This window comes from Typopeltis vanoorti, chromosome 10, assembly GCF_054136105.1.
Source record: "Typopeltis vanoorti isolate ZY-2024b chromosome 10, IOZ_Tvanoo_1.0, whole genome shotgun sequence".
Taxonomy (NCBI): domain Eukaryota; kingdom Metazoa; phylum Arthropoda; class Arachnida; order Uropygi; family Thelyphonidae; genus Typopeltis; species Typopeltis vanoorti.
The window spans coordinates 123,865,515-123,885,021 of NC_143558.1; the positions used below are offsets into that span (position 1 = coordinate 123,865,515).

Genomic DNA, 19,507 nt, shown 5'->3' on the forward strand with positions numbered 1-19,507 from the left:
GGCGACGCTCCATCTGGCAAGATTTAATCATGTACCATCTTTGTTTTATAGCATAAGGCAGTACAGAAAACAATTTGGTTGGTTATATCTCAAATTACCATCCTCTTTCACTTTTCTTTCAAGAGGATTTCCCGGTGCTTGGGTACACATGAGAAGGTGAGAATTAGACATTGGGGTCAGAAACTGTAGTCGATATTCCGCATACCTCCACACGGGCTATATAGAGGAATGCGAAGAATCTTCCAGTTATTTAGCATTGACTCTTAGGATCCTTAATGTCAGTGGTCATTAAAATTGGTCTATCCGTTCCTAAAATGTTTTTATTTGGAAGTATTGATGGAGAGACATATTTTATATGAATCCCACGAATGGTTAACATATAATATACTAGTGGCGTGATGACTTAATGATTGAATATTTCATTATTCAATCATCATATCAATCGGAATTCTTGCACTGAAAAGCCAAACAAGTTTTCAATTTATTTCGGGCTTCCAATAAGGAGAGTAGCAATCATATACAGAGCATTACATTTCTAGAGTTGGGATTGTAAGTGATAGTATTTATGTAGTGCGTGTGTGCTACCTGGTGTTGTAACATATGGTTAAAATTATTTCATAAGGTGTGGTCAGTGAATAGGTATATTTATCAACATGATTTATATGTACATGCTGCCCTAAACCCTTGTGCCCGCCTCGTGCAGGTTGTGCCCCATAGAAAGGCGCATGATCAGGAGGGGCGCAATATCTAACGATAAATAATAGTAAAATTTTATACAGTGCCCTTATTCATGAAATAGAACTTTACTACATAGATTGCACGACTTAAAATAAATAGTAAGGAGATAAAAAAACGAACAGTAAACAACCGATTAGCCACTTTACTTTGCTGTATCGCTTCATGAGTGGTGCGTGAAAGCAGGTTTGAATTGTGTTGTGCTTTTTTTTTGTGATAAGTGAAAAAAAATTTAAGATGATCTATTTTTATGTGCACATACATATATCTTGTATTTATATACTAAATAAATAAAATTTCTTGAAATTAATTTAATTTTAATTTGCAAATTCCATTTTATAAGTTCGCTGAAGTATAACTTTGAACAAACGCGCCTACCAATGTGACGGTTCTGGTGAAGCCACTGAACCTTTAATCAAAAGCACAAATAGAAGATGTATATTCCGGATTTACTGGAAATAGTTCGCGTTTTTTTTTAGGTAGTGATATCTCAAGGCAACTCTGATGCTAATGATTATTACATATCAAGAGCTCGTTGGTCAATTTCGAAACTTATGATTTAAATTCAATTACATTTAGTGTTCAATAAACCTTAACTGAACGAGAGTATTTCCTGTATTGCTATTCTTTAAGCAGTGTGTTAACAACTGATGTTTAGGCGCTGACTAATAACTATAGGGCTTTGTTTTCTGTGAGCAAGCATATATTATATTTACATGTAAGAATTAGCTAATAAAAGTATTCCACCCAATTAGCCAATGGATAGCGTATCCGAACAACAGGCTGTGGTTCCGAATCCCCCGCAGATGTTTGTAAAAACCTGCTCTGGAGGAGTATGTAGAGCTCCACGAGTCTATAAGGTTCACTTTTTTTTTTAATTATATTGGCGTTCCTTTTTCTCGAGTACCGTGCTTCGATAAAAATGGAAGTGGGAAATCACGTTATACAGTATGGTATAAAGACACGAGAATGCTTTTAAATAACTGTAGCCATGTACAATACTTACTTATCAATAACTTCATACTACTGCAACTAACAATACAAAGAACATCCAATATTCGACTGTAGCTGTCATTCTTAGATCAAAATGCAATAACAAAATAAGAAACCCAACAAAGAGAACTGTTTATTGAGTTTTCCTTTAACATCCATAGCTGTAGGGGCTTGTTTCCTAAATATTATGCATTAAACTCCATAGATTCAGTTTTTGTAGTGCTGTTATGTTCAAGCCAAACATCGTCCCAAGCAATTCTCGGTTTCGACTCGCATGCTGAAAGTTTGTGGTGATTGAGTAAATAGACTCGTAAAATTGTGGTATGGAGTTGAATCACGATATAACTTCAGAATCAGATAAGCACATTTCATCATCTGCCTAATGCGAATTGAGGCTACCATGAACAATAGCTTTCCAGTCCAATCTATCAGCAGCTAAGAGTTGAACCTATTTAAGCACATTAATTGCAAGAGTGAGAATGTTATTTACTTATCAGGAAGGACACACAAAATGAATCAAATGCGTACTTTTATTTGCAATTTTTGCAAAATGCTCCTAAAACGGCTCTATCTTCTTCTGCCTTAGGTGTAGACCTTTTGCGACATTGTTTATTTCGATTCGCCTTTCCAAGGTTTCCGTGGTCTTCTCGTATGTGGTTTCCATTTTCGATTGGTCTCATTATTCTTTCTTTATGCATTCTGTTTACATGCTTTTGCTATTCCTTTTCCCGTTTGCTATCCATTCATTTAATGAATACAAGGCACACCTTTTGTATACTTCGTTTCTGATTTTATAAAATTTTATTTTTCCTGCACTTTTTGCAAGACTTTGCATTTCTGTAGCAGTGTTTAATTAATTGGTCTTAACTATTTCAGCTCTTGTTAAAATTGATCTTATTATATACTGTTATATGTACTTGCCTCAGTATGCAATGTTTAGATTTTTATATATTGTTCTGTCAAAACGTCCGGAAATCTTGTTTGTCTTAAGCACTTGCTATTGTACTTCTTTCTCTGCTATGCTCTTCCTTCTGAACTGAATTCCTATTATTTAAAATTCATTACTTGTTCAATTATTTTTTGTTTCTTTCTAGCTTTCCCCTCATTTTTTACCTACTAACCACAAGTATTTTGACTTTTTTCTACTGGTATTTCATATTATATTTTTGCAAATCTGTTGGAAATGAAATACTTCTTTTTGTAAATTATCTAGTAATATAGTAAATCTAATCTACATAGCAGATTAAATTACTATTATCAATATTTATTCCATTTAACTTCTTATCTTTTAGTTCTCTTATTATTGTTGTTGCTGAACAAATGAAGAACGACTATGAATACCACAACTAGTTATCATCAAGAACTGCACCTTCCCTCACTACCTATATCAAATCCCCCCAAAAAAAAACTGCAAGAAATCAATAATGCTTCGAAAACGGATTTCCAAAAGCAGGAAGCGTGAAGCATGCTAAAACGGCAGTCGTGCCTTTTGGGCTCATACCAAAGCAGTTGGCAATTTTCCTAACTGCTTTTGTATCCAGATAGATCGAATGCTTCATCACCCACAGAAAAAGCCAATCTCCTACCATTATGTTATGATTCCTCAAATGCATGCGTAGATGGTTTTGGTAAATGTTCCCAATCTTTGCAAACAACCAAAACTCAATGCCTCCTCTGACATTTCATCAGAAAGTGATCAGAAAAATTCTGTTCAAATTACATGCCAAAAGTCCCCTGGCCCTGATGGCATTACTCCAATGTCCTGAATATTTGCGTTCGAGTTGACTCCTGTTCTATTTCTCCTCCTTATGCTCTTCACTGGTATCTGCTCTACTGGAAATTTCACCCATATCCAACCTCTTCCCAAGAAGGATGATAAATTACCTTCAAACTACTTCCCAATCTCCCTTACCTTAATCTTCTCTAAAGCAATGAAAAGAAACATCAACACCCAACTCCTATGCTACCTTGAAAATACTCAAGTAGATCTACTTACCTATGTCAACCACCTCTAGATAAGTACTATGGAAAAGTTTCGCGTATCCCAAGTGGTTACACTTGATATCTTCAAAGCTGTTGGCCAGGTCAAAAACAATGGTCTCTTGAGCGCTCCCATTATTTCATCTATCCCCTGACTATTGCAAAGTTTTCTGACTGGAAGCAAATTGCACGTAACGGTGAACGGCTCCCTCAACTAATGCTGAGCATCTGCAATGTCCTCTCCTCTCAGTTACCATCTTCCTTCTATAAATGACCTTAACTATATCTATCTATATATATATATATATATATATCCGTTTTTGTTTTTTTTTAATGGAGAAACCATTCATGAGAGGTTGGTCAACTTATAGTACACTACTACCTTACTGTAGACTGTATTATTTAGGAAACATTAGATGGCAGACAGTTGCATAGGACAACAGTGGAAGGTATGAACGAAGATGAGAAATTTGTTCCGTGAGTTTGGAGATGCACTGTGAGAGAAAGTTGGTTAGTTATTGCAACGTTTGAACAGATATTTCAGAGAGCGAAGGTATTATTGATGCTAATTCTGATGAACATCGGCCATAGAAGTATTTTTTTCTGTACAGAGTCCAATATATTTAAAGAGATCTTGGGTGACTACCCACCTGTGGGAGCTATATTCAATGGTCTGACGGATTTGTGATTTGTATAAAGTTAGGAGATATTTGGAATTCAAGTAACATTTCGAGTGTAAAAGAAAAGCCAACTTTTGGAGCATATGAGACGATATTTGTAATGTTTGTGCCAAGAGAGATTTGAGGTTGGTGTTATCCCAAGAAGATAAATCTCATCATGCATGGGGATTTTGGTGTTGTCCAAAGAAAGGTTGGAAGAGAAGGGATAATTCAAACCCCACTGATGAATGCTTTGGAAATCTGTATTTTAGGTGGTAGTGGTTAGGGCTCTGGAGATTTTTAGTGATTTGTGCTTTGCCAGGTTTGTCAAATGAAAGGGAAAAAATGCATGTCTGGTCATCAGCAAAATGTGTATTGGGTTGATAGTCTGCTGGAATAAGTCATTTCTATTTATATAGAAGGAATAGGATGAGTGGTAGAAAAGAGCACTGTAGAAACCCTGCATTACTTGTATACTTAGAATATATAAGTAACCGTCTACAATCACCGAAATGAACGTCCAGTCGGAAAGCTGGCAGTCTGACTGGGACTGCCAGATTTCTGACGACCGCTTGGGATGCGCGAAACGTTTTCATGGTATTTTTCCATTTCTAGGTGATGTAAGTGAATAGATCACCTGTTGACCGACAGTGACGGAGCCCATACTGGCGGTCATTTATTAGAGATCTTGTACGAGATAACACAGCTGCTGAGTATTTGACAGTTTTTTCTACTACTTCGGAAAGAACTCGAGTAAGAGGAATTGGACGGGAGTTGAAGGTCTTAAGTTGTCTCCCTTTTAAGGGATGGGTTGAACATGAGCTAATTTCCATAATGCAAGATAGATACTGGTGGAATAAGAGAGTGTAACAAGACGACACAGAATGGGAGTGAAATCTGGAGCACAAATCTTTAGGAGGAATGTCATCCGAGCCAGGATACTTTCTGGTATCCAATTTGAGCAAAATTCTTCGATCTTTTTTTGGGGGGAAAAAAGATGCACTGGTCGTTGAATGTAGAGTGTGTGTAGAATGGTTGGGGGGGGGATATTAAATCAGCAGTACAAGAATTGGAAGAGAAGTAGAAAGCTGGGAGATTGGCTTTATCTGCGGATGATGAAGCAACAGCACTATCAGGAAGTAACAATTGTGGGAGCAGTGTTGAATAAAAGTTGCGACAATGGCTTTGGCTAGAGACCTGAATGCATGGTTGTCAGATGAGCAGGATGCAAGTTTCATACTTTTATCGGTTTCAAAGTCATTTTTGGACGTCTTGATAGTTTTCTTGCAACTATTCAATGCTTTGGTATAAGAGATATAGGCGGATAGAATTTTTAATATAAGCCAGTCAAGCCTATGAGAGAACTAAGGCTTAATAGGGGGGAGGGAACCTAGGGTGCAACGGGAATGAATATTTTCATGCAGATAAGAATTATTTCGGTAATACATTCAGCACATGAGTTTGGGTCAGATGGTTGGAAGCAATAATCCATCCAAGGAAATGGATTAGTAGTTGCGTAGATCGCCCCAATTGGCTTTCTTGAAATGCCATGCGATGCAGATGCGAGTGATTGTGTTCACGATGTTTCGTAGCAGAAGATTGTGTTCTGAGCTACCCAGGAAACAGACTACCTTAAGGGTGTACTTGGATGGGTGACTAGTGAGGAAGAAGTCCACAGTGCTTGGAGAGTGGCTGAGGTTGTCTGGTATTTGAGTAGACGTGTGTACTATTAGTGCAAGATCGTTAGTGTTGATGAATGACTCAGCCTCTGTACCTGTTTGATCTGTGCAACTGGTGTAGAAAAGCCAGCTGCTGTTGTGAACTTTCAAGTCTCCAAAGAAAACAACTTCACTGTTAGGAAATTTGGATTGAAGAATATTGCCTTTTAAGGAAAGGAAATCAAAACGATCAGAAAGGTTGGTAGCGTTAGCGGAGCGGTAGACACAGCAAATGAGTTTGACAGAATGAGGTACCACGATTATCAGCCAGAGAAGGTCAAAATCGGGAGATCCAGGTTGGGCACTGTTTGATATAATATGTCAGAGCGAATATATGCACAAACCTCACCTGTGGGGCGAAAGGAGTCAAAGAGTGTGTAACTGGGAAAGTTGAGGTGAGCAAGTCTTGGGGAAGTAGAAATTTTGGGTTTCTGTCAGGAAAAGTAAACGGGGTTTTGTAGACTGAAAATGAAAATTAACATTATTGAGACGTGAAAGGAGATCACGTATATTTATCTAGTCTAGTGGTTCCCAACCTTTTTTTCACTTGTGTACCCCTTTTTAACCCATTTCTATAAATTGTATCCCTTGTTTTTAAAATAGCTGTTTTTAAATACTGTTTTTAAATATTTAATATAGTCACTTTTGTTCAGTGACTACCTTAATGTAAAATGGTTTACTTGTTTTTCCGCCATTACTGATTATTTTTCGTGTACCCCTGAACGGTCCAGCACGTACCCCCGGGGGTACGCGTACCTGTTGGGAACCGATGGTCTAGTGCAGGGATGGCGAACCTTTTTACCCAGGTGTGTCAAACATCTTTTTTTTTTTTTAATATTGGCATTGTTGATGTGTCACTTGCATAATTGCATTATGAATTTGACTACATAATCATAGATGGTGACTTATACATATCATATTAGGCTATTTATTTAATAGGACATTGATATAAAATCTATGAATTCATATTATACAATTAATTTAATAAACTGAAATTACAAACATACATTACATTTAATGACTTTTCTGTTGCTGAGTACTGGTAGAAAGTTACTTTATAAAAAGGCTATAGTGTGTATATTTTAATGCTACACAGGCAGCGCTCAAATCATTGCTCAATCTATTTCTCCCTTTCGATTTGATATTATCTAAGGCAGAAAACTGAGTTTCACAAGAGTATGCAGAAGAGAATCTGGGTTGCCAGATTTATTACCGGTACATTCGTGGCAACCTTGTTACGTTTTGTTGCGACGTCATCGTAAGTTGTTACTATTTGCATTATTTAACAAAATTTACTGAATTTATTCCAACTATAAAAATGTTTTCATTATTTACTCAGATAAATTCAATATTTAATGCTGCGAATTATATTTTCTGTTAAAGTGGTTTTAAATATGTTTAGAACTTGTATTACTCAGTCGAGAGACTTGGAATGCATGCATGAACGAATTTCACACAGAAGTCAAATGAAAACTTTAAGTTTATAATATATAAAGCACGTATTTATAAGTTTGTATCGTATAATATTGATAATAATTTTTATAAGTTTTTATAATATTATATGACTATGCAGAAGTTATAATGATTAAGAAAGAAAACGTAAACTTAAAACGCTCGTTGTTTATAGGCTAGTTGCAAAATAAAATAGAAATAAACTAACTACAAAATAAAATAGAAATAGGCTAACTATAAAATTTACGAATGGGCGAAAAGGGTGAAAGGATTTATACAAGATGGATGGTTTGCATTTGAATGGATTTGGTGTAAGGAGATTTGAAAAAGTGTTGTTGAATGAAGTGAATGCAGAATCAGGGAAACTAGATTTATTAAGGCGGGGGTAGATATGCAGACACCTAAAGGAGGCAGTTGAGTGTATGAATGAGTATAATATGCCCGAGCGAGTAAGAAGAACAACAAATCAGAATGGGATAGTTAGTATAAGGCATCGAAGTAGGGATGGGACTAACGGGCTTCTGCAATTCATGTATACTAATGCTAGAAGTATTAGGAACAAGAAGGAAGAATTTTTGGCCTTGGTTGGCACTTCCAGACCACAGGTTATTGGCATTAGTGAAACATGGCTGACTGAAGATGATATAGCTAGTGGGACTGAATGTGAGGCGTATAGTGTGTTCAGGAGTGACAGGGAGAATAAAATGGGGGGAGGAGTGTTATTGATGATAGCTGATGAGCTGCAGCCAAAGAGAATAGAAGTTGAACTGCAGGATAGAGAAAAGAGCACATTTGAGGCTATTTGGTGTGAGATTGAAACTAGCAGAACAAAATATGCAGTTGGGTGCTGCTATAGACCAGGTGATGGAATAGATGGTAGAGATAGTATGCATAAGCAAATAGAAGAAATGAGTGGAAGGAGGGTAATTATTATGGGAGATTTCAACTATGGTAGCATTGATTAAAAGGAGGAAAGGACACATGGGAGAAAGGAATTGGATTTTATGCGGTTATTAAGGGATAACTATCTGCGACAGCATGTAATGGAAAATACTAGGGGTCAGAGAGTGCTTGACTTAGTAATTGCATCTGAGAATTTGGCTGTAACGAATATGACCACGTTGCCACCAATTGGTGAGAGTGATCGTAGGGTCTTGACTTGGGAGGTGGCTAAAGGTGGGAAATTTACGATTAAGACAGGGTACATGTGGAATTATCGAGCTGGTAAGTATGACAAACTTTGGAGTTTGATTGGTTCAGTGCCATGGCATATAGAACTGCAAGGGCTGGATGTTGATAGTGCATGGGAGGCGGTTAAGAAGTGTTTGCAGGAGGCAATAACTGACTGTATACCTAGAGTCCGAATAATAAATCAAGTAGGGATTAAATGGATGAATAACACCATTAAGCTGGAGCTGCAAAAAAAGAAACAACTGTGGAAGGAATTTAAGGAGAAAGGTGACCTGCAGGCACATGAACGGTATAAAGCCCAGGCCAGAAGAGTAACAAGTGTGGTGAGAAAAGCAAAAGCGGATTATGAAAGAACATTAGCTATGCAGGCTAAAGAGAATACCAAACAGGGTATTCTCTTTAGCCTGCTTGCAACGATATGTTGCAAGTAAAAGAAAAAAATGTATACGGCAGATTGATTTTAAAGAATGCCAATGGTAGGGTGGTAACCGAATCAGTTGATATAGTAGAATTACTGAGCGAGCACTTTGCAAGAGTATATCATCCAGGTGGTGACATTGCGGAAATGGAAGAACCAACAGCTTATACGGGAATTATGGTGAATGAAGTGGAGGTGAATAGTCTATTACAAAACCTCAATGTCAATTCATCTACGGGATTGGATGGTATACCAGCTCGTGTCGTACGAGAAGCGGCTAAAGAATTGTCAGTGCCCTTGACCATTGTGTTTAATTTGAGTCTCGGGCCTGGGTTAGTCCCAAGGGGGTGGAAAGAGGGGGAAAATAGTTCCACTGCATAAAGGAGGTTCCAAGACTGCTTTTGAAAATTACCGGTCGATCAGCATATCAGGAATTGTTGTCAAGGTCTTGGAGAAAATAGTCAAGAGGTAAATGCAAGATTGGATAGATGAATACTGTATGGGGGACAGCATTTTGTGAGGGTAGAACTTGCCTCAGTAACTTGCTCACGTTTTATAATACAGTGACGGCTGAACTGGATAAGGGTAATGGGTTTACAGTGATTCTACTGGACCTTGCTAAAGCCTCTGATAGGATACCACATGGAATTCTAATAAGTAAACTGCAGCATGAGAATGGCTATATGGTTGGTGAGAAGGATAGGAGGATGGTTGATGGAGAGATATCAGGGAGTGGTTTATTCAGGAATATAGTCCAAAAGATTACCTGTAACTAGTGTTGCAGGGTTCTGTTCTTGGACCACTGCTATTTCATTTGTTCATTAGCGATATAGGGAAGGATCTGAGAGGAGCTGTGCATTTGTTTGAGGATGATGCAAAGTTGAGTAGAGCAATAGTGAATGCCAGGATGTCAAAATTTTGCAGGATGATTTGGATAGTTTGTAGGACTGAGCTAAGGAGAATGGATGTCAATTTAATGTGGGAAAATGTAAGGTTTTGCATTTTGGGGTGAAGATTAGCAGCAGTATATCACACTGGTGGAACTGTACTCCATGAGATTGATGAAGCCAGGGATTTGGGAGCGTTGGTGGATAGGGAGTTAAAGTTTAGGGGACACATCGCAAAAGTGGCAAAATCAGCTCATCAAATCACTTGGTTGCTGAAAAACATTTTAACGAGCAGAGACAAACAGGTCATTCCTCTGTATCGAGCCTTGATAAGACCCATCTAGACTACCGTGCCCAGATATTTGCGCCGGGGTTTATTCTTGATGGGAAGGAGATGGAGAGAATCCAGCGACAAATGACCAAGATCATAGCAGGACTATGGAATGAACCTTATGAGAACAGGTTGAAGATTTGTGGGCTGCAGAAATTGGTTGATAGGCAGAAAAGAGGTGATATGATTGAGACATTCAAATTGATTTAGGATTTCTATAAGATTAATTCAGAAGATATTTTTGAGAATAGAACTGGTAGTGGGAGGACTAGGGGCCATCCATGGAAGCTTGGTAAGAGTGTGGTTAGCAAGGGTGTTAGAGCTAGGTTTTTTACTTGGAGAGTGGAATAAGCTACCAGAGTCTGTTGTGGGTGCCATGACTGTAAATAAGTTCAAGGTGAAGTATGATAGATACTGTGTGAATGCTGAATAGCTGTTCTTGGCATGGTATTGGGCCTCCCTCTATGAGTCTAAGGACTTCTTGAAGTTGTCCGTAATGATAGTAATAATAATAAAATATAATTTTTCAATGAACCAAAACCTACCTTCGCCTTAACTGAGAGCGATCTTACACGATTTATTGCAGTTTTTTCATCATAATACCAATATCTTTCAACATCCAAGGTGTGTCACCTGAAACCCTCAAGTGTGTCAGTGCTGACACGCGTGTCATAGGTCCGCCATCACTGGTTTGGTGTATTACGAAAGTTCTGCATGGTTTGGTGTTGACCGCATCTGTCACGCACATTCCCTATCCAGTGACAGAGTGTGACTTTCTCTGCTGGCTGTTAGTAGGACTGGATTTTCACATTAGTATTACTAGTTTATAGTTAGTTGTTCCTGCGTCGTCTCAACTCTGTTTTTCGTCCAGTTGTTACAGGAGAAAAGACTCACCGAGTGAGGGCACCTACTCTACAACTCTCCATCACTCAACTTCATCATCTACATCAACTGTCCACCACTATCACAATTATTTTTACAGACAACCAAAAATATCTATGCCCATGTCAGGATTCGAGCCCGCAGCCTTGTGGCTGGAGAGCGGATACGTTAACCACTCGGCCAACCAGGCCGGCTTATGCGACACTTAACTCCGGTATTGTACTGTTCACTTCCAACATCGCCTCCTATTCTGATGAACTGGGTTCATTGCTTTTTTTTGCCAACTGTGGTGATACTACCACCGAATTGCTACGAAATTTTCGAAACGTTTTCTATTTCCTCTTTACTCTGTGCTTTGCTGCTCCACATAGGGATGAAAGACCTAAATATTTAAGTTTTGTTGGGTAACACCAAAAATAATCAAATGCTCAGTTACAACTTCTGCCAACCCCTTTACCCTTAGGCAGAGTTTGGGAAGCCAATCCTCTGAAACGTTCGCTTTTCTACGGTAACAACTGATCGAAAAACAGCTAATTAACAATAATCTGAAAGCAGCTTATTGCTTCATTTCAAGCAACTATAGGGCTCCCATCTTTATATAGAATAATCCAATTATTTATTCACACACACACACACACAATAAACATATTGCTGGTAAAGGATAACTGCCGTTCTTTCAGTGTGGCCCAGTGTCAAATTATGCAATTTGGACAGAGAAGGTTCCAATCTATGTATTATACTGATAGGGTGTCGCTACTAGAAATTGATGCGCCCAGGGATTTTGGGATCACGGTGACCAGGAAATGGAAATTCTGAGAGCATATCGCAAACGTTGTGAAGAAAGCTCAGCGGTTCAACAAAACATGATTATGATGAATTCTTGTTCCTACTGCTTAAAATCATACTTAGCAGTAGGAACAATAAGTCGTCATCATCATCATCACTCTCTCTTTCTTCGTAAGGCTTCCTCGGGAATGCTGGAGTAGTAGAGAATATTCAGAGATAGGTGACCAAGTTCGTTGGTATCGGGCCTGCGTACTTTAAAGTCGTTTAAAAGACTGAGGATTAGTGAATGACAAAATTAGTTTATAGAAATCCATAAGTTGCTAAACAGTTTTATAGAAGATATACAGGGGAAATGTTTTAATATACAAAGGAAAATAGAACAAAAGTAATCATTTCAAGTTGAGGAAAAGTGTGGTTAGCAAGGATGGGAGGTTTAGATTTTTTTTTTTTTTTTTTTTTTGCCAATAGGGTGCTGACGAACGGAATTGACATCCACCTCTACAACACCGGAGGTGGGTGTCAGTGCTTTGTCTTTAAATCCCTTTAAGGAGAAATGTAAATAATAGTGTGAGCCTCCATTGATGAGCCTTTGGGCGTGATAGAGATACCGGTTAACAATAATAATAATAATAAATCTGTTAACAGCTATATCAGCATTCTTACTATGTATGTAAGCACATGCACGCAGTATTACTTAAATTTAAAAAAAAAAAAAAAATCAACTAACGCAGTATTACTTAGCAATTATTATTATCTACCTGAGAACAGGCTTAACCACAGCACGTTACAAATACTAGTATAAACTGATATTCATAAGCAGAATGCAAACTATGTATGCTAAAACCGATAATGCACACTCTTCTTCGAGACACAATTACCAAATTGAGATTACTCAATTAATTAGAACAACTTTTCAACCTAAAAAAGAAAGGCACGAAAATTCAACATTCTACGCCATACAATCCGCCATATACGTTATACAGTAGATGTTTAAAAAAAAAACAAAAAAACTAAGCGCTTCGTGGAAAATTCCTAGTACATTAGGGAAGAGTTCAGCAAAGTTTTAAAACGTGTTAGCAACTACGACAAAGATATTCATCATATATTTCTTTATTTATATTTATTTATTTGAGATGTTGGTGGTGAGGGAGTTGAAATTCAGAGGGTTATTGAAGAACACCCTGACATTTCAGAGATAAGAAGGTTATTATTATTATTCTACTTTATAAGGCTTTGATAAGGCTTCATATGGATTATTGCGCCACAGATCTGGTGGCCTGGGTTTCTTGGAGATGTGAATGAGTTGGAGCGGATTCAGAGGCGAGTTACTAAGATGGTGTCAGGACTGTATGATGCATATGAGGAGAGGTTGAAGATTGGTGGATTACAGAAGCTGGTTAATCGTCGGATAAAGGATAAGGGGTGATATGATAAAGACATACTGTATAAGTGTTGTCCCCCCCGGGGGGTTATAGGATTGATGTGAACGAACTATTTCAGTACATGAATAATGTGAGGAAAATATGACAGATATTGTACAGGTATTGACAATAATGATTAAAGTTTTTGAAATGGAACTCCCACGATGAGTCTACGGACTCCTGGGAGGTGCTTGTCAAATAATAATAATAATAATAATAATAATAATAATAATAATAATAATAAAGTACTATAAAATATTTAGATATTATTTAAATAGTAATTTAAATTTGAAACACGAATTGTATGAAATATTTTGTTTCACTAAATAATCTAGTACATCCTATATGATTTGCAATTGCTTTTGTCCTGAATTCGTATTTGTTTACAACAGAAAGAATGCAGTTGATAATTTTCCTCCTCATCGTCACTGTTTATACAGGCGTCTTCAAGTACAAACGATAAATATAATCAGCATTTCGCGAAACGGCAAGTCACATTGGCTGGGTAAATGTAAAATCACAACTAAATGACACGAGTAGGAAACATATGATGTCACCACCTGTTACTCAACTGCATACGTATTTTATTTATTTTATTTGTATTTTTTTTTTTTTTAACCTACAACTTTTCATTTGCAGCCATTGCGCACGGCATTGTACAATCTCAACAGCGCGCCGATAAAAGGCAGTGACCAACTAAGCTGCTAGTTGCTATCGTTACGAGCGACGTGTCAATACAAGCTACTAAAGAAGACGATCAAAATGTCTGATGCAGGTAAAACCAAAGATTGCTGTGGTAAGTAAATACGTAGCGAGTTAATAGTAGGCAAATATTTTGAAATGTATTCCCTTAAAAATAAGTTTTAAACTAGAAAACAGGGTCTTCTGGTCACAAGCATGGGCAGTAGTCAACGACAATGCGAAGCCGGTTGCCGACGGCTAGACGCCTTTCGGTATTTATTTTTGCTCTTTCGGTTGTCTGATTTTCTATCCAGGAATGTGAAATCAGAGTAGCTTGGGTTATTGTCTCTTATATAATTCTTTATGTAAAGTGTTGCCATTGACATTAAGTACTATTACATGAATTATCTATATTTTTATTTAAATATTGTAGTATTTGTATGAGCTCTACGCATGCACGGTATTGCTATTGATCTAGAAATCAGACATCTAGATGTTTGCTAGTATTTAAAAAAAAAGCAATTAGAAAACAAATCCTGTAGGAACTGCAATCAAAGCAAATTATAATCAAATTTTTTAAAAGTTTAAATTTAATATTACGAATCTCTACAATCTAAACATATATGTACAGTAGTTAGATTTCGGTTATCTCTTTAATCGTAATTTCTTTGTAAACATTTTCAGTGAAATGGCTTTTTAATTATTATGATGGCAATTAAGGTGTATTTATACTCAGCTGTGCAACGAGACGATTTATTAAATATAAAGTGAGGGTTGTTACTGTTTTTTGTATCATCCGTTCTTTGTACTGCAAAGACTGCAAGAATTTATTATGCTGGTTCTTTCGTACATGGAACATAAGATGTCGTTGACCGCAGAGAGAACAACTCCAGAAATCAAGATTCATTTAAATTCTTTAAAAAGAGTTTATTTTCTTTTATTTGTTTAATAACGCGAATCATGATACAGAATATTAATGGTAAGCTTTCTCTTCAAAATCCTCTCCTATCGAAGTCAAATAGAAAAGAGGTTTGGAGGGAGATGAGAAAAAAAAAAAGTTTTCTTTCTATTATACGGTTCTGTAATTCGCGATTTCAGTTATAACGTAATCATTTTTACCTTTTGCAAAACAATTTTACCACATTTCTAGCATATCATGTCCCTTCCCCCATTCACCTTGTAATGAGATCATAATTTTGTGGAAATAAGTGTTGGATAGCCGTTTCTGATAACCTGTAAGTATGTATCGATTAGTCAAGACTCGTTTATGAAGCAGCCAGCATTATCCTTTCGGAGTTTCTGAATGGGACCCGGCTTTCATCTGGAAAAAAGAAAAAAATAATAATAATAATAAAATAACTAAATAAAATTAAAAATAAAATAAATATATATTTCTCCCCTGCTGAAAAAAAAGTTGGAGAATATACAGTATATACAAATCTTAAACTGTTTCAACAACCTTACTGAAACGTTTGTGTGATTGCTCCATGAAATATTAAAGGTTCGTTCATATTTGAACTGCTTAAGCCAGATTTTTTTTTCTAGGAGCAATTAAAATTTGTTATTCCTTAGAAGCCACACATTTTATCTGCTGCAAAAAATAAAGGATGTTTTTTATTCATGCATATGAGGCTCCTCGTATTGTATTATAAATAATACCAATAATAATAATAACAATAATAATACCACGTATTGTATTATAAATTCTGCCTTCATTACTCATATACCACTCACTACTTCAGTGGCGCACCCAGGGGAGGCCAAGGGGCCCAGACCCCCCCCCCCCCCAAAAAAAAAGAAAAAGGAAAAAAACACGAAAATTTTCCAAAAATCTTTTTTCTGATTAAAATTTTTTTTTTTATTTATGTTGTGTCGTGTCTTCTATTTCTATACTACTTATGAATTAGCGGTCACATAAGGTGGGAATACCCTATAGCTCTCGGGAATCACGGCCGCTGTGAACGCAAGGCGAAGGAAGTAGTGCTCGGGAGGACCGAGCGCTACTTCGTTTGCCCCAGCTTCGCCAGAGGAGATCACGGGTATCGTGTATTGGCGATCACTGCCGATGCTCAGTCATAGATCGTATGCAGTGTGTAGTGTCTATTCTCAAATCGTCTACTCAATTCAGTCCCCCCCCCCTTCCCCAAGATTAAATCCTGAGTGCGCCACTGCACTACTTTATGGTCCTATATAACACATCATTCTCTTTGTATATCGAGGACGTCTGTCGATGAATGGTGCTTGGTGCTTGGCTTTCGCAATTGGAAGAACGACAGTACATTGCGCCCTTCGATTGGAATAGGCCTAAGTTCGATTCTCGTCGCGACGGGAGGAATCTTTATCTGGACGATTTTCAATCGAAGGTGAGTTAGCCGATCTCATACGAAGGTAGCAGGGTTGTTTCTCTCAGAAACTCGGGTTTTTCATCCCGCATACAGACAAATTGACCCTTCAGAACACACACAATTTACAGACATAGAATACCAGTTGTGGTGGAGGTAGGCGGTAGATGGCGTTGATGGAGATGATTCGTAGTTGAAGTTCAGTGTAGTGGTTGAGACAGTTGTAGGTGTCCTCCCGCGATGAGTCTTCGGACTCCTTGGAGGTGTCAGGAATAATAATAATAATTACATTTCAAGAACACAAAAATCCCACGACACTTCGTTATTTGTCTGGCATTGGACACGAAGGAGACAGCGCATGTTTGTAATGCCATAACAGCTAGTTAAGTGTCGCCACCTAACATCAAAATTAGAAGAAAAAATTTTAAGAATTTATTTTGAATTTGTATATTAATAACTCTAAAACATGCCAGTTAAACTGTTGGAAAAATTTTTCTATTTACTCTCGTACATTTCTTCGAAGCCTTGACTATCTTGGCCAATTAACTGATCCGCTGATATGACTCATTCCTGTTGTTTAGCCAGGACTTCTGCTTAAGTTTTTATTAATTGATTGATTTTTAATCTAGCAGGTTTAAGACATACTGAATGTGTCAGCTTCAGTTTTTGCTCCTCGAGTAGACGAACCACTTTGAAACACACTCTAGTTTCCCAAGCAAACAATTATGGCGTGTCGCATTTTGCTGTGTTCGAAAACCAGGAACCGCATGCTGCTGGGGAGGGAGGTACTATTACTAATATTATGTGGCATCTCCAAGAGTCTTAAGACTCATCGGGTGAAGGTACGCGACTCCATTACACCCCCCCACCTACGGCCCACCATCACCATCAATAGTATTTTTTGTCTGTAAATGCGTGTTATCTTGGTTGATTTGCCTAAAGTTTTAAGGGAAAATGGATAAGACAAAAACCGAAGTACCGTATTTGCCGGCGTATAAGACGCACTTTTTTTTCTTTGAAAATAGGTCTGAAAAACAGGGTGCATCTTATACGCCAATACCCAGTTTTTTATTATTTTTATTTCTGGAAATTTTATCTGTTCCGAGTTACGCGATTTCTTTCTTGCTTTCTTGTGGTGTATGTGAGAGCATTCCAGCTACGTAGAGCAGTTTTCTCAAACTTCAGACATCTGTGTTCATATGATTGGTGCAATATTAACAAACGATCGTGCTACTAAATGACAAAGACAAGTCGACAGTTGAGTTGAAATGCTAATTCTCTTCAACCGATTTCCTTATATAATATCTGAACACATTCACTATATATTTCTTCGTTTTAACACGTTCACTCAAACAAAACCATATGTTGCACCGCAACATATGGTTTTGCTTGAGTCATACAGCATTTTCTGTGGGAGGGAGACATGCGATTCATTAGTTAGTGTCGTTTTTATCCCAGTTGTCCCTAATTGCACTGTTTGTTGAGAAACATATTGCACAGCCTGCAGATGTCTCTGTACCTTATTCAGTGATACAATAGGAACGTTTAACGATCTCGAACCACGGATACATTGAATTTTATTCTATGCGTTAATGATGCATAGCCAAAAATTGCCACGGATCCCCTGAAGACCTTTCACGTACCCCTGGGGGTACGCGTACCACACTTTGAGAAATACTGATGTTGAGTTCAGTGGATGCGCATGCGCTGTCATCGACGATCACAGCTGTGTTCTGTTCGTTTAAACTTTCCAATTGTTGTCGCAGTTGTGAACGGTGATAAATTTCTGTTAAATTTTCTAATTTCCGTTAAATTTTCTCTAAATTTCTTGGCAAATTATGGCTGAAAAACGTCGGCATTGTTACAATACTGCATACAAGCTACGTGTGATTGCATATGCTAAAGAACATGGAAACAGGTGCTGCAGAGAGGCATTTCGGACCACTCCCAACTAAGAAAATGATAACTTGGCGGAATCAGGAAGAGGATTTAAAAAAAGCAACTCACAGTAAACCTACGAAGTGGAACTGCAAAATGGGCAGAACTGAATACCTGCATTTTAGACCACAGAAAAGCGGGACTTTCAGTGTCTACAAAAATGATTATTCATCAAGCGAAAGCGATAGCCACTAACAGACGGATCGCCAACCTTACTGGATCAACATCATGGTGCTCAAGATTCATGAAGAGAAACCAGCTATTTATGTCGACTAAAACAAAAATATCACAAAAGATGCCAGCTGAATATGAAGAAAAAATGATTGAATTTCATCGATTCGTCATTAACGCAAGGAAACGAGAAAATTTCGAACTTGCGCAAATAGGAAACATGGATGAAGTTCCGCTGACTTTTGATGTGCCCTCAAACAGAACTGTAGATTCCAAGGGCACTAAAAGTGTTAATATTAAAACTTCGGGGCACGAAAAAGCTCACTACACGGTTGTTTTATCTTGCTGTGCTGATGGGACAAAATTGCCGTCACTATTGATTTTTAAAAGGAAGACTCTACCTAAAGAAAAACTGCTTAAAGGAGTGTTTGTACATGTTCACGGAAAAGGCTGGATGGATGGAGGAAGAATGAAGTTATGGATAGATAAAATTTGGTCTAGGCGCCCTGATGGACTGTTGAAGAAGCCTGCCATGCTAGTATGGGATCAGTTTTGTTCTCACAGAACAGACGATGTTACAAATAAACTCAAGGAATTGAAAACTCAGTTAGCTGTAATTCCAGGAGGTCTAACTAGTCAGCTTCAACCTTTAGATGTCTGTATTAATAAACCATTTAAGGGATTTATGAAGGAGAAGTGGAACAGCTGGATGCATTCTTCAGATTTTGAGGTTATGTCATCAGAAAAAAGAAGAAGCCTAGCATTTCGCAAATTTGTGAGTGGGTCAAAGCTTCATGGGAGGCTGTGAAAAGTGAGACAGTGGTTAAATCATTTAAGAAGTGTGGAAATAGTAATGCACTGGATGGTACAGAGGACAATTTGTTGTATGAGGACTCAGATTCTAATTTAGAAGAGGTTTCAA

The 19,507-nt window shown here is 37.6% G+C and overlaps 1 long non-coding RNA gene across 2 annotated transcripts in view; it reads left to right on the top strand.

The window, feature by feature from the left end:
* Window positions 1–7,250: 7,250 nt before the first annotated feature.
* The window catches only part of LOC150102761 (uncharacterized), a 30,423-nt gene continuing 18,166 nt past the window's right edge, over window positions 7,251–19,507 (top strand). The window contains exons 1-2 of one of the 2 annotated variants that reach the window (XR_016548938.1): window positions 7,251–7,343; window positions 14,093–14,249. This is a non-coding gene — a long non-coding RNA (uncharacterized LOC150102761). Of the gene's footprint in view, window positions 7,344–14,074; window positions 14,250–19,507 lie in introns of those variants that run through there. The other variant, XR_016548939.1, reaches the window with a different exon arrangement.